Consider the following 11,106-nt stretch of genomic DNA (forward strand, 5'->3'; position numbering starts at 1 on the left):
GAATCATTTGAACCAACAATTATGGATCTTATCTGTACCTATTGCTTTCTAGTTTTGCATAGATTCAGTTACATCCCTTCTTCATCTTTCTTTATAATTTATCATATTAATGATACGCAAGTTTTTGTTTTGTAATTGCTCCATCATTTTTTGACCATAGAGTTGACAAGAAATTTTCTACACCTTTCTTTGGGTGTTCTCTTTTTAAATTTTTTCACTTTTCAAGCCTCTATCATGTGGTGGTTTTAATTTTTTTAAAGCTTAATATTTATAACATTTTCTCTATCATTTCAAAAAATCTATATATGAATGGATGGAATCCTAATTTCAAAATAATGAATCAATCCTAAAATGTAACCTTACTGATTTTCAAGGCATAAATATTCATAGTCAAGATTTAAAAAAAATTTTTATTTTTAATAGCCTTTTATTTATAGGTTATTTGTATGGGTAACATTACAGCATTGACAATTGCCAAACCTCTTGTTCCAATTTTTCCCCTCCTTCCCCCCATTCCCTCCCCCAGGTGGCAGGATGACCAATAGATGTTAAATATATTAGAGTATAAATTAGATACACAATAAGTATACATGACCAAACTGTTATTTTGCTGTACAAAAAGAATCGGACTCTGAAATATTATACAAGTAGCCTGTGAAGGAACTCAAAAATGCAGGTGGGCAAAAATATAGGGATTGGGAATTCAATGTAATGGTTCTTATTCATCTCCCAGAGTTCTTTCACTGGCATAGCTGGTTCAGTTCATTACATAGTCAAGATTTAACAATTAGCTTCAACGCACCCCTGAATTACGTCCATTAGTCCCTTTCTGATAGGAGATGCTGAGGGAAGGGGATTAATCCTCAAAGGTACTTGGGTACTATTTAATATATTAACATATAGTACATTTAAAACCTTCAGGAGCCTAAGTACCCAAAGTAGTATAGCAGAAGGAAATGGTATGTATTTTTTATGTTTTGATATTTTTATTTTCCTCAGTTACATGTAAAATAATTCTTTTACATTTGTTTTTAAAATTTTGAATTCTAGATTCTCCACCTTTCTCCCCACACATGCCCATTGAGAAGACCTAGGTTGTGCAAAACATTTCCGTAAAAATCATACTGCAAAAGAAAACAGATCTTCTCTTTCCCTCCCACCCCAAAAAGATCCTCAAGAAAAAAAAAGTTTAAAAAAAGGTATGCTTCAGTCTATATTCAGACACAATTAGTTCTTTCTCCAGGTATGGATAGAATTTTTCATCCTAAGTCAGTGGGAGAAGTCTTAGACCATTGTATTGCTAAGAACAACAAAGTCATTCACATCTGATTATCCCACAACTTTGCTATTACTATGTACACAGTATATTTCACTTTGCTTGAGCTCATGAAAGACTTTCCAAGTTTTTCTAAGAGCACACTGCTCATCATTTCTTATAGAATAATAATATTCCTTTATGATCACATGCTACAATTTATTCAGCTATTCCCCCAATGATAAACATTTCCTCAACTTCCAATTCTTTGCCGTGAGAAAAGAATTACTATAAATATTTTTATATATTGATTCTTTCCTTTTTTATCAATTGGGAATGGCTCTATTTTTTTTTTTTAAGATAAATTTGATTCAGTTCCCTATATATTTGAGAAATGAGGCCTCATCAGAGAAACTTGCTTCAAAATCCTTTTCCTACTTATTACTGGTAATTGTATATCTCCCTCTGTTCATTCTATTCTCTCTTACCTTTCACCTTATCCCTCCTTCTGACTAACTCCTTCCCCAATGCGTCCTCTCCTCTATCACCATCCCCCTTCTGTATCCTCTTCCTCTTCTACTTTTCTGCAGGGTAAGATTTTTATATTTATATTGAGTGCATATGTAATTTCCTCTTTGAGTCAATTATGATGAGAGGAAGGTTCATTCACCTCCCTCCCCCACAATTTTAAAAGCTTTTTCTTGCCTCTTTTATGGCAGATAATTTGATCATTCCACCCCTTCTTTTCTCTTTCTCCTAGTATATTCCTCTTTCACCCTTTGATTTTAATTTTTTATATATTATCCCTTCATATTCAACTCACATGTGTGCCTTCTGTTTCTCTCTATTCTTTCTGAGTGTTATATTAATGAGAAAGTTCTTATAAATATCATCTTCCCATGTAGGAATGTAAATAGTTATGATTTTTAAATTTTTATTGATTATGAATTATTTCTTCTTTGGGCTGCATTTGCTTCTTGTATTGCCTTAACCTTTTGACCTTCACTTTTAATTGTTGAATGAGCTGTTAAAAATATTCTGACCTGTAATGGGCTGAGGCTAGAGTTGATGCACTGAGGTCCCAAGCACATGAGGCTAAATGGTAATTGGACCATACTCTATTAATATATAAGCTTGGAGAAAGAATGACCCCCGCCCAGTCTTTGGGCAAGTCCTGATGTGTTGTATAGGAAATGACGATTTTGGTGGGTGGAGGCAGGGGAGTGGAAAAGGAAGGGGAAGGAGAGACTTTTTGCATTTGCCATTGCGATGGTCCCTTTCAGCTCAGATCTCTCTCTGCTAGCTGGCTTCCTGTCGCAGCTGCCCATATTGCTATCGCAATCCTTCTTGCCCATATTGCTACCGCAATCCTTATTCACCTCTTCACTTCAATAAAGATTGAAGATTTTTCCCTTAACCTGAATTCCTGACTCTGGCTGATTTTAAATACACGGTCATTACACTGACCCCAAAAGGTGCAGTAGATCAAAAAGACTCAAGGTGAGGGAAGCAGTTTAAACCTTTAATACATTCTTGCAGGAAGTAGCTGTGGAGCTCTAGGTGAGCACACATACATCATACAGAAATGAGATCAAGCCTTTTATCCTACTCCCTATTTGTTGAGTCCCACCTTCATTATCCATTCACTGGGAATAAGTGAAATTCATACACTTTCCTGATCTGCCTCCAATATATACCCCTTAACATGTTCCCCTTTCTGCTACATACATTACATGCTCAGAAAATGGCTTCTCAACTCTACCCAGAGATAAGAAATTAATATTCATAAAGCAATTAAGCACGAGTACTCCAGCTACTCTATGACTTTTGCTCTACCTTCAAGTTCATTAATGACACAACCAGTTTTACCCAGTTTTAACTGGGTTCAGAAATTTCTCTCCTCCGGACTATTTCCTGTTTAAGCCATCTGATTTTCCTCTATGGAAACATAACTGTCTATCATTTCTCACAGAGCATATCAAGAATTCTTGATACGCTTATGTTTTTCTTGTTTTTGCTCTTCATACTTCATTGTCGTTAGATAATATGACATTCAAGTTCACTATTGTCTGTTGTAGCTAGACATTGACATCTTCTTCCTTTTTTTTTTTCTTCTTCTAGGTCTTCAGTAGTTTCCTCAGATCACTTTAGCAAGAGTGGTATTTGATGCTTATTAGGAATATTACTAGATAACTCCATCTTTTATTGGACGATTTTTATCTTGGCAATGGCTACAGGAAGCAAGTAAGTACCTACTATGTGCCAGTTATAATATTAAGTATTATAATATTAAGTACTTTACAATTATTTTCTCATTTAATCCTTTTAATCCATTTAATCACCAGAATTTTGGGAGGTAGGTAATTTTATTATTCCCATTTTAGAGTTGATTAAATAGATAGAGATAGAGATTAGATGATTTACCCTGGGGTGCAAAGCTAGTAATTGCCTGAGGCCAGATTTGAGCTCAGATCTTCCTGACTCTACGCTCTGCATTGTGCCACCTAGCTGTCTATTCAGTTTTTTTTCCCTCTATACCTTGGATCACTTTTAAATTTACCATGAAATATGATGGGAGAATGCATTTGTTGATGATTATATCAGCTTTTTGGAATTGCTGTGCTTTGAGGTAATTGACTTATTAGTTGAATTCGCATCATCCATCTCTAAAACTACTCTTCAAAATTCCATTCTAAGTATGCTCATCTCCCTTTGAAAAGTATTTAGGCACTGGGATTATTTTTGCTGTCCATTCATTCATTATTATGGAAAAGCTCTGGAAATGGTTACATATAGATTTTCAATGTTCTTGGGTTTTTCTAGTTAATCTAGATTAGCTCACTCAAATTCTGCTCTTATTTTGTCTAACCAAGGTTTAGGGGGAAAAGGGTTTTTTTTTTTTTTTTTTTTAAACACCTCCCCTGCATTGATCTTGCAATATGCTGTTGTGTAACAGAGGATGTTGTCAATAAACAGTAGCATGATATCTAAACTTGATAAGATCTGTTACCATTTTTTTTTTTTGAGGAAGAACTGGTGAATAATAAATGCACTCAAATTTTTGGTCTATTTCCTTCACCTGGGTTTTACCTGGTTCAATGATTACCATTTCCAGCATTTCTGTTTCATTCTTATGCAGCTTGCCTTCTTGTGGCAGATCTTAGGATGTCTTGAAACTCTGTGACAAGACTTGAAGCCCAGGTTTCTGGCAGGGTCCCTGTATTCTATACAATAGTTCCTATAGTGGTCACAGGGCACCCAAAGTTTTTGCTGGCATGTTACTCTGGCATTCTCTTACTCTGTGGTTGTCCCTAATTTTCTCATAATACAAGGCTAATATATTATGCACTGAGGGACCAAGTCAGATAAAGGTGGTATTTGTGACTGCTACTGCTACTGTTAAAAATTATTTTTGTTCTTATTTTTATGATCCTCCTTCTTCCTCCCTCCTTCCCTCTCTTCCTTTCTTTCTCCTCCTTTCCTCCCTCCCTTCTTTCTTCCTTTTCTCCTTCCCTCCTCCCTCCCTCCTTCTCTCTTTCCTCCCTCCTTTCTCTTCCTCCCTTCCTCCCTTTTTTCTTCCCTTCTTCCTTTCCCTTCTCTTTTCTTCCCTCTCTCTCTCTTTCCCTCCTTCCTTCCCTCCTTTCCTCCATCCTTCTTTCTCTCCCTTCTTTTTCCCTTCCTTCCTTCCTTCTTTCCTGTTTTGAGTTTCAATTTTTTTCTCCCTCCCTCCCTTTCCTTCCTCCTTCTCAAGACAGCAAGCAATCTGTTACACATAGATTATACATGATTGTACACATCTGCTGAGAAGAGTTAAATCTGTCATAGTTGATCATCAGATTGATTTTTTTTTGATAAGGTAAAAAAGGCTATTTCAGGGAGGGGACTCATTTCTTACCTAGCCTTAATCACTGAATAGGCATTACTTCATATAAGCTGAGACCAGGTAAAGACTTTAACTTATAAAGTGCAAGGTCTTCTACTGTATCCAGGGCTATCTCCAGTCATCCTAATCTAAATTTGGCCACTGGACCCAGATAGCTCGGAGGAGAAAGTGAGGCTAGTGATTTTGCACAACTCTCCCTCACTTAAAACCAATTCACTTGCAAGTTATAGCATTACCTTCCTGATGTCATAGTCCTTTTTGAGAACAAAGGACAAACAATAACAATTATTAATATTATGACAGCATGGTGAATCATACAGAGAGCTCAAGTATTGACTCTGACACATACTTACTATGTTACCTTCTTGAGGATATGGAGTGTGTGCCATGATTATCTCTGAAAGAATTCAAGCTCAGACAGTCTCCCCAAACAAAGACACTTATTTGGTCCATTGAACTGTAAGCAGAGAATACTGAGAACTTTCCCTTAAGCCATCCATTTCCACACACAGCATCCTGTGGAGTGGCGAGGAGTCACAAGATTTTCAGAGTATCCCCCAATGACAGAGAACTTGTTGGGCTTTAGAACCCAGGGGGAAAAACCAAAACCTTCCCTATAACCTTTGTGGTTTTTGTTCATATTGTAAGGGTGCAAGCTTATTTTGAGTTGGAGAGGAAAATCAAGACTGAGCCTCACGGTGGGATGCCTAAAATGTTGAGGGTACTAGGAGCATGTGCCACTATATCATCTCTGAAAGAATTGATGCTCAGTTTCCAGCCCAAACAAGGACATTTATTTGGGCATTTCCTTGGGGTAAGGGGTGACATGGCTTATGGACTATTCTCTTTAAGAGAAGCAGCAGCCCCTAGCAGAGTAAGGCAAAGATTTACATAGAGAAAGGAGAGCAAGGAAAAAAAGTATTGGACAGAGCAGGAAAATTGGATAATCTAAATGAGATTTTTCAGAAAAATCCCTGTTATTGGATTTATTTCAGATAAGGTATTCATGGAAAAGGTCTTTTTGTTCTAGTGAGGGAAAAGAGAGAGAAAGATGGAGACAGAGATAGAGATGGTGATAGAGAGCGCATACACACAGAGACATGCAAAGAAAGAGAGAGACATACCCAGAGATACACAGAGAGACAGAGAAACATACATACACACATATCCAGAGAGGATTATTTGGGCTTGGGCAAAAGATTCACTTAACTGCTCAGTGTAATAGCCAACTCTATGACTACAGATTTCAGAGAAAGTATTGATTTGTCTTGGTAGAGGAAGTTTTGTCACCTGGAAGTTCTCTATACTAAGGAGATCACAGTTCCAGTCCCTATCCTATTTCCCTCTCATTATCATGAACATAAGCTTAGGAAAGAAGCAAAGGGTACTCGCTGTGACAGAATGAGTAAAGTGTGTCCACTTAGGAGAGACAATACTTTGCATAATGGTTTATACATATAGTGACTGTTTAAAAATGGTTTTTAATAAAAAAAATACCCCCAAATCAAACCCTGATAAGGATGAGCTGAGCTACCTTTATAGTCAGTGGGAAAGGAAAGATTGAAATTATATAGTTCTATTTATTTGAGGAAAGTTGTTTTTTGACTAAGTGAAATAGTTCATTCTTTGCCTCAATTGCTACCTAGTCTTAATCACTGAATAGATGTGGCCTCCAAACTGAGACCTTAAAAAGGCCGAAGTCTCCCACTGCATTCAGGGTCATCTGCAGTCATCCTGATCTATACCTGGCCACTGGATCCAGATGGCTCTGGAGGAGAAAGTGAGGATGGTGAATTTGCACCTTATATACAATTTTCCCTTATATACAATTTACTTGTAGATCATAGCATTGCCTCCCTGATATCATGGTCCTCTTTGAGAACAAAGGACAAACAACAACAACTCACTAGAGGGAGAGTCAGATGACCTAGGTTCTATTTCCAGTCTCTCATTAACTGTGTTTAATTTAGGAAAGTCACTTTTTTCTAGTCTTTAATTTTCTTATTTGTCAAATGGGATTGAATTAGACTAGTAGTTCTTAAACTTTTCCATAGTATTGGAACCCTTCAGTTTAAACAAAACTTTGCTTGGAACCCTTGAAGTAAAATCTCCATAATGGTTATTTTCAATGTCTATTAACAAATAATATGAAGTTGATTAAAATGAATTCAAATGTTTTAGAGTTTCTAGAAGAATCGTTTGAGAAACTTTGGATAATCTCCGTATTATCTTTCAGATTTGAAGCACTATTACTAATGAGAAGTTCTGGACCCAAAGTGGTGAACATTCAAGGAATTTTTGATTGATGGAAATAAAACTTATTTTTAAAAAATTTTGAATAATATCTTATTTTCTCCCAATTACATGTAAAAAGATTTAACATTAAAAACAATTTTTATGAGAATTATCTTTTTCTTTCCTTTCCCCTTACCATCCCTGAGATAGCAAACAATTTGATAGAGGTTATAAATGTTCTGTATTAGTCATGTTGTGAAAAAAAACACAAACTCCTCTACTCCCCACACAAAAAAACCCAAGAAAAAAAAAGTGATAAATAGTATGCTTTGATCTGCATTCAGACTCCATCAGTTCTTTCTCTGGCAGTGGATAGCATTTTTCATCTTGAATTCTTTGAAATTACCTTGGATCACTGGATCACTGAGAATAACAGTCATTGTTCGCAATAGAGCTGTTACTGTGTACAGTTCTCTTGGTTAGGTCACTTTACTCTGCATCAGTTCATGCAGGTTTTTCTGAAGTCATGATGGATGAAACTTACGATAGGTAAATTTGTGGAGGTGACATTAGGTGCACATAGAACAGCATTGAAATGGTGGAATATCTTTCTTTAAATGGACAAATTTCCACCTTCCATATTTATCCTGTCCTCACCTGCCTATTATCACTTTTGTTCACACTATGCTCCATCCTTGGATCGGAACATCCTTCTCCATTATTTCTATTTTTGAGCAGTGACTCAGCTTCCCTCTTCTCCTTGATGCCTTCCTTGATCATTCCAGGTGAAAGTGATTCCCCCCCATCCTACCCCAATTTCTCATAGTACTTTGCTTGGCTCTCTCTTTTGTCCTTATCTCATTTTTCCTTTGTAGTATAGTTATTTATGTGTAATCCACCTCCTTTCTCCCCCTCCCCCCCAATTAGTCTTCAAACTCCTTGACAACAGAGTCTCTATTGTCTTTCTACTTATGTCCCCAGAGCTGGGCATAGAGTTACAGATAGAGCAGATGATTGACAAATTTTTATTTGTCATATTGAATGGAATTAAGTGCTATATCTCCATATCAAGAGCTAAGATAGAATCTTAGGTATAGTCAGTACTTAAATGTTGAATATCTCTCTGGTGAGAAAAAAGCTTTACTACCTTATTTTCAGGCAAAATTTTAGAATCGTGGAATTGGAGGAGAATTTTAAGATGTACTAGATTATAAGCTCCTTCCTTTTAAAAAAATGTAACTTTTTTAATGAATTAAAATTTTATTTTCTCTCCATCTATACTGTCTCCTCATCCTTTTATTGAAAAGATGAAAATAAAAAACAAAACCATTGTAACAGATATGCATAGTCAAACAAAAGAAACCTCTGCATAGTCTGTGTCCAAAAAATATGTCCCATTCTATGCCGTGAGCCCCTCACCTCTCTGCAGGAGGTGAACACCATACTTCATTATGTATTCTCTGATATTACGGTTGAATATTATTGCATTCCTTTAAGTTCTTCTATGCAGAAGCTTTCAAGTGTATTTACCTTTCTATCCCTACCCCTGCCTCCATCCCCACCCCTTTAAAAGCACTGAGCACTTAATGTTTGTGGAATTGAGTGCAAGCTCATCAATTCACAGAAAAGAAAGCTGAGGTCCAAAGAAGGGATGTCATATGTTGAGGGTCACTTAGCCAAAAAAAAAAAAAGTGGCAAAGGCTGGATTAGACTTCAGATCTCCTGATTCCTGGTTCAGCAATTAATCAGCTACTGAAACAAAATACTCCTTAAGATAAGAAATTGATAAAAGCATCCAAGTCTATCCAAATGAAAGATAAAAAAACATTTTTAGTGCCTACTATGTGCACAGCATTGTGCTAGGCTTTAGGGATTCAAGGACAAATAAAACTGGTTCCTGCCCACAAATATAAATGTTGAATTGAAAGTTGAGGAAGGGGGCTGAAGAAGGGAAAGAATTTAGAACTGAAAATAAAACAAAAGTGATGAAAAAAAGAATCAAATTGAAATGAGGGGTATATTATGTATGTAAATGTTTGAATATATGTATGATAACTTAAGGAGGGAAAGAATACTAGTTCCTTCCTAGGGGCATCAGGAAAGGCTTACTACAGAAGGTGGCAAATGAGTCAAGCTTTGAAACAAGTAGAGATTTTATAGTAGTATGATGATTAAAGAGGTTTGATAGGCAAAGTTTCTGCATAATTTAATCATCTTCTTAATAAGGACAGCAGGTTATTAATAAAAGGATGGGTGTTTGGCCATATTTCTTAGACCAAAGATAATCATGGCAGTGGGTTCATAGTTTATATATACTTCCAATGAAGAATGATGTTATCTCATCATCACATCAACCTCTGAATAGAGAAAATATCTCTATACCAAACACTTTGAGCTATACTAGTCTTGGACTATCTAGACTAAAGGATGTTTTCATGAACTTTCCTACCTTAGATTAAATTCCTTGCAAAGTTGGGTGGGATCTTGATGGGATGCAAGGGTTGAACCCAAAAATATATTGGGGTTCCAGCAGGTGGTGTGAATTATCTCAAAAGACTGTGTAAGCTTAGACCAACTCCAAATAAGAGGTAAAGATTTATAACACTGTTGGCAGTGAGCTAAGATCCAAAAGGGAGTTAGTGAAGAAGTGGGGTGTTATGACATTGATTGGCAGGCTAAGTTCTACATGAGTTAACTTCACCAACACCAGGGGGAAAGATGGGAATAACTTGATGCCATAATGATGGGGTGAATAAGGTACATTGACAGGAGAACACTTTGTTGAACTTAAATGGGCCTTAAATGGGTCTTTATTGCAGTGGGCCCTTGTTGAACTCCTACACTTACTAAATCAAATCTGGATGCCAAGCTATAGATGTCAACTGCCCCTCTTCCCCTCCTCAGTTATTCCTTTGCTATATGAAGCCCTTTCCTCCTTGTTAATTGAGAGTTCATTAGGAAATCTGCCCATTTTATGGAATAGTGAATTCTTTGGGAACTTTGCTTACTAAGCATGAGTTCATTAGGAATTTTGCCTGCTTTATGGCTTTATCCCTTATTAATCAGGAGTTCCACTAGGGAACTTAGCCTAAGTCTTTCCCTTTGTTAATCATAAAATACCCTTTTGGACCTTAGCTTGGCTGCCAACAGCATAATAAAATTTTTGCCTCTTGATTTGGAGATGGTCTAACCCACAAATTCTTTTGAGACATCTGATGGCACAGGTCTGAAACCCCAATATATTTTTGGGCTTCATCTCCTGCATCCCATAAATCTGACCAAGACTGAGGAAAGTTGATGCAGTCTTATTATCAGTAATATAAGGACATTCAAAAGACTTTAGAAGAAGGGAAGAGCTTTGAGTCTCTCCTCAAATTATTGGTCATTGGTAATCACTTCTCACAGCACCATGGCAGCTTCTTGAGGGCAGGGACTGCTTTACTATTTTATTTATATCCTCAATATCCACTATGTTGCCTGGCCCATAGTAGGCATTTAATAATACTTGTTTATTGAGTGGGGATTCCAAAATGCCAAAAATCAAGGAGGTGGGAAATGGAATATCATCATTTAGGGAGAAGGCAAATTTATCAGTTTGGTTGGAATATAGAACTTGTGAAGGGAAGCAATGCATGATTAGCCTGAAAAGGCAAGCTTGTGTCAGATTGTGAAGAGCTCTAAATGTCAAGCTGAGGAGTTTGTATTTTAACCTAGAGGGAATAATGAAGCAGTG

The sequence above is a fragment of the Antechinus flavipes genome, chromosome 2, assembly GCF_016432865.1.
Source record: "Antechinus flavipes isolate AdamAnt ecotype Samford, QLD, Australia chromosome 2, AdamAnt_v2, whole genome shotgun sequence".
In the NCBI taxonomy this organism is placed as follows: Eukaryota; Metazoa; Chordata; class Mammalia; order Dasyuromorphia; family Dasyuridae; genus Antechinus; species Antechinus flavipes.